This window comes from Sceloporus occidentalis, unplaced genomic scaffold (genome assembly GCF_023333645.1).
Source record: "Sceloporus occidentalis isolate IW3139 unplaced genomic scaffold, rSceOcc1.0.p SCAF_5, whole genome shotgun sequence".
NCBI lineage: Eukaryota > Metazoa > Chordata > Lepidosauria > Squamata > Phrynosomatidae > Sceloporus > Sceloporus occidentalis.
Window position 1 is genome coordinate 34801112 of NW_028316985.1, and position 6000 is coordinate 34807111.

A 6000-nucleotide genomic window follows, 5' to 3' on the forward strand; every position below is an offset into this window, starting at 1 on the left:
ACTGATTGAAATAAATGGGGTGAGAGCTGGTCCTCTGAATGCATCTTAGTGAAATGTCCAGTCAGCTTTCCATATCCAGGCATTCTTGATCTATCCATCTAACCATCCATGTCTTGAAAATATCCTCCCCTCCAAAAAAAAAAATTCCGAAAAGCAAACCTTATTTTGCCATTTTATATAATGTGTATCATTTTACTGTGCCATTGTATATAATGGGACTTTATATCCTATCCTAATCTTAATTTCCAGTCAGCCAGCAGATTTGGGAGCTAGGTTTGCACTGTTACAAAGGACAAGCTATGTACTGTATGTGCTTTCAAGTCACCTCTTAATTCATGGTGACCCTCATGAATTTCATAGGATTTTCTTAGGCAAGGAATACTCAGATGTGACTTTGCCAGTCCCTCTGTCTGAAACATAGCCTATAGCACCTGGTATTGGCAATCTCTCATCCAAGTTAGACATTATGGTTTTTGTTGGTATTCACTGGCAGTCTCTCATCCATTCTTAGACATTATGGTTTTCTCTACATTTGTGTACAAATGGGCTGAATTCAAAATCTTTCCAAGTTATAGTTTAGCCCAGTTGTTTGATCTATTGTATCTACACAGATCTACAGTATTTACACTGTCAGTACTAGTGTGGGTCATAAAACTGTGTCAGTTTGGTAAAGAACTGATATTTCCTGAAAAGAACAAGGATTGAAAATATGTAAATGCCAAAAAAGGGAAACTGCTCCAACATATTGCTGCCCGCGTCCTCCAAGTCCCTTTAGCGAGAGAATCTCTTTGTTTTTAAAGGGATTTTTGAAGTAAGTGAGGAATTTCCTTCTGACAAACACACCCTGAAATGTGTTGGGAACAATATATTGATGCTACTGTCTTTGATGTTGGGAAAGGATATTTTCCTACCACACTGCTGGTCTGTATGGATATTCTAAACCTAAAAGGTCTGTGATTTCGTGGATGCAGGCTGCAACTGTTTCACACCATCATTATGTTCATCACATGGTGGCCAACCCTTTGGCGATCAGGCTGGTCTGCATACATCAAGGGTGGGGACAGGGCATCTTGTGAGCCAAATGTTGCCCCTGGATTCCATGTTTGCAGCTCATTAAGTCCTTCACCAGGGCCCCAAAATCTCCCAGTTTAAAAAGAAATATGCCCCAAATGCATACAAACACACACACACCCCACTCCCCAAGCCCCTCAGGATAATCCTCATCAAATATTTACTTTTCCTTCTGTTTCCCTTCCAAAATGGTGACACAGGCTCTGTCTGCATGGATCAAGTCTTGATTAGCTCCCACTTCATTTTATTAAAGTCCTTTCTGTTGGAATCAATTACAATCAGAAGAAAGAATCAGCTACATCTTCCCCCACCGCCCCATTCTGGCTTCGTCCTCTTTGGATGACGCCCATCCCAAACCCCTGGTTCTAGTGTGAGCAGTCCACATGATGTCCAGTGCATTATACACCAGAACAGAGATATAACAGCCTTACAATGGATTTAAAATCTATACCAGTCATTCCAGCATTTCATTTCCATGTGTGGCAGCTATCTGCATGGCAGTCCCACTGAGCTGCCTGGCCCATCTGCTGCTACCATGAATTACTTGTTCTGTCAGAATGAGACACCCAGCAGTGGTTGGGCACCTTGTTCTGATCTCAGAAGTGAGCAACCTGTGGTGGTGGCAGATGTGTTGGGCTACTCAGCAGGACTCCTGTGCTGAGAGCTGCCATGGTGCGGGAATGGAGGGCCAGGTAATGGAGGCAGCTGTGGGCCAAAATACTCCAGGCTGCCCTCAGAGTATACTGGCCCATGTAGATAGTGCCCAGGTTGTGCGACTAAAAAGAGGTGCTGGTTCCTGTACCTTTATTGGTGGTGTAGCAGTGGGGAACTCCTGATGAAATTCCCTCTTCTAAACCAGCATTAAAAGTACAGGATCCCTTTCCAGTTTTAACTCTCTCTGATCCTAGACTGACTGGAAATGATGCAATGTCACTTCCAGTTGTCCTTTTGGAGAGAAAGACGGGAGGAGGGGCTATTTTGCCATACTTGAAGTGTGTATGTGGAAGATTTGTCCTGGACCCTGCACAGTGGCTCATCCCTGCTATACATACGGAAGTACTGGGAAACTTCTGCACTTCAAAACGTTTATCTATTATGTGTCAGAACACATTGTCTATTAAGCACTTCACCCTTCCCACATCTGTTTATTTATTTTGCACTCTGCTTTACCACTTGACAGTTAGTGTGAGAACAATGGTTTCATGGAGGTTATCAAATAAATGCCACTGACATACTGCAAGGGATCCCACAGTCCAGTACATAAGCATGTGGGGAACAGAGATCTCACACCAAAAATAGGAGAAGAGAAAATGTCCAGATAAAAAGTGCAGTATAAGACAGTGTATGAATCAGCAAAGGTATACTGGGGACTGCATACCAGATGTATAGTTAAAACTGATATACATACCCCCCCCCCCCCAACATTTCAGGACATATGGTGCCAAGCACCATCAAAGCATGGACATATGGGGCCAAGCACCATCAAAGTATGGTAAAGATGACAAAAAGTTTAAAGGAGAAGAACACAGAAGCTAGGAAAGGCTCCTTCAGTTTGCGTATGCCTGAGCTTACTGGGAAGGGAAGGATTCTGCTCCCTCTTTTCTTTGTGCCCTGCTGAGTTGAACACAAACTATTTTTGCCCTTTGAACTCAGTTTGCAGCAACTGAGGTAAGGTGAGGGCAACAGAGGAAACTAGTAGGAGAAGGAGACAGAAACTAGGATATTTAAAAAGCAACTGAAAAAGTGGGGTGAATTAATCAAGACTGTCCTGCCAATTTGGGATAGTTGGAGGGTATCCATGTCTTGTATGTGTGCCTTGCAATAGAACTATAAACCAGTTACCATTGCAGCCATGGTAAATAAAACATAAGAAGGAAAGTATCTTATTCTGAAACAGAGTATTAATCTAGTGACATGAGTTTTAGTTTTCATGACAGTGACACTCAAGCGTTTTGGCCCAATTTCATTTTAGGGCCTTAAGTGGTTGCATTGCCTTCAAATAACCTGCAGACATCTGTGAAAGACTTATATCGTAAACATAAAAACATAATCCCCACATCTAACCTTGGAAATACTAAAGGTTAAACCTGGGGATTGACTCTAAGCAAATCATGGAGCTACAGCATAGGGCCAGTGCAGGATTCTTGCACTACACATAATATCCAGCTTTAGAAAGTGTACAGGAGGTCGGACTGGATGACTGTTGTGAACTCTTCCAGCTCTATGATTCTATGCTTCTATGCTTTCTTCATGGAAGGTTAAGAAATATATTTCCTAATGATTTTGTAATCCTTTCTCTAGTATGATTAGCTAGCTTGGATGAACTTGCTTTGACATGACCTATTAGAGATGCATGGGTAAGGCCTAAATCCAATTGTTAATTTGTTAAATTGTTAATTTAATGGAGTTTATAAAGGTGTTACTTTACTAGGTGTGCTCTAATTCAGGCTAGCAATGGATTTAGTCCCCAAAACTGTATTTAGAAGCAAGAACATAGGCCTTGAAACCATTTGTCCCATGGACAGTAGACTGGAAAGACAGGTATTTCTGTTTTGACGATATAATTCTTTCTACACACACATTATTTATTTATTTATTATATTTATTTGTATCCTGCTCTTTTCCCAGGACTGGGACTCAGGGTGGCTATTATCCTTCCATCCACACGTATTGATATAGTGATATAGTGGCACATACAAAATCATAGGAGATTATCGCACTGCCCTTTCCTATCCTTTCTTCCCAAGCTAGGCATGGGATGCAAACTTTTAAATGTGGATTTTATTGCATGCCTTCATGCCAGCCAGGAGGCTTCCCATACCCAATCCGGACTTCTCCCTCACTTTTTGAAAGAATGGGATTTTCCCATTCTTTGCAAGGTGCGAAAAGGGAAGGAATCACATTTTGTAATTCCACACCAGTTCTATCACTAGCCCCTCGTGGGGTAATGTCCTATATCTCAGCATTAAAGAAAGACCTCTTAGTAGTTCTCCAAAGGCCAAATGGGACAGAATCTCTTGAAATTGAGTGCAGCCTCTTATTACAGCAGTGGTGATGAGAGCAATGGCTGGAGCTATAGGAGTATTGAAATTGGCATGGCACCATCATGGCACATTGTGAAGCTACCCAGGGAGTTGAATGGGGGTTAGAAAGACAATAGAAAGAGATTAAGCACTCATTCTGCATGTCCAAAATGTCTCTATGTGAGCAGTGGAGGTGGAAACATCCATTTTTATTGCACTTTAAATTCTAGTAATGCAACATTCTGGGTATTTGTTGTCTGTGCCAGCCAAGAGAAACAACAGATTGTTCACACCAGGTTTGGCACTGGAAAAGGGAGAAGAGAGATGGGCAAGGGAAGAAAAAGAGAGGGGCAGCCGAAAGGAAATTGAGAAGAAATGCAAGTCTTGTCCTTTTCCTAGTCTCCCTTTCCCCTCTTGTATTCACCCCATCACTTTCCCTTCACTCTCCTCCCTCTTCTTCCATCCCCACCAGAATGACTCTTTAAAATATTTGTTCTCTGCTGTATAATTATTACCACTGCCAGAAGCTTTATACAGTAGGTCTCATGCTCTAATGACTCACCCATTCTGGAGGCACCATTTCCCACAGAGAAGACCTTTCAAATCCTCATTTGGCACTTAATTTCTTACTTGGCTGAACCTCTCTTACATAAACCACACAAAGATCAGATGGCTGCCATCTCATCCATCAGGAAACAAGCCTCAAATCATATCCTAGAAGCAACCACTCCTCCCTTGACAGACCTCAGGGGAACAAGTACTCCACCTGTTTATACATTTTACATAGATGTGCCATTTCAGATTTCAGTAAGGGGAGAAAGACAATAATTTGCTATAAAATGTAAAAGGGCCCCCTTTGGTGTATTTTTTTAAAGACTGAACTGCCAAAATGACAACAATAAATTGTAAGGTTTATTTTTTAAATATCACATCATCACTACAGCAGTGTCAAACTGTAACTCCCCTCTCCCTTTTTCTTTTTAACAGCAGAGGATTCTGTGTCTTTTTCATGCATGCTGGCAAATCTGTACAGTTGTTTTATAAAATGCCACTTTCTGCATAGAAACAACAAGTTATCCAGAAACATAAGTACAGTAATCCTAGGGGCTTCTTATATGTCATATCAAACAGTGGGCAGGTATGATCAAACAGAACTTGGAAAAGTTGCTTTTTAAACTATAATTCCCAGAATACTCCTGCCAATCTGGGAGATTCTGAGAGCTGCAACCCAAAAAGTAACTTTCCCAGGCACGGCTAAATAGCATCTCAATCTTAAAAGTTGGTCATACCCTCACTTCTCCTGATTTGAGGATGTTCAGAAGCTCAGTTCAAATCTCCCTATTCTGTATTCTCTGATGGACAAAATTAGTCATGAATGACAGCAGGCCTCTATGAAAGACTAGGTCTGCCACTGAATTACTACAAAGTAGCAACAGTACATGTGTGGGCTGCATGTGTGATTTAAAGCATAGCGCTGGTGGGTGGGAGGAGGAGATGAACCCTCCCACCACCCCCACCTCAAACTGCTTCTTATAATAATTTGTGGTTCGATGACTGGAGGTAATCTCCACTGGGAGGGGCCAACTGGCTCAATCCTATACAGTACATTTTTATTCAGATGTAAATTGCATTTTATTCAGGGGTTCACAGGATTGCACCCCTAAGCAGTGATTTCTAGGGATGGAACACAGCATGGAAGGGGGCAGAATGGAGTATATCATGGGTGCTTGTATGGGGCCATTCCCTTTTATCCTACTCTCTAAACTGTCTCACTCCAAATTTTATACAGGGGGGAAAAACCAGGATCCCAGTTGTTTCCAAACTCTGTTACACCAAACAGAATCCAAAAAGTGTATATGTAGATATTGGAGAGAAAAAGATGACACAATGCAGTATCATGTAATAT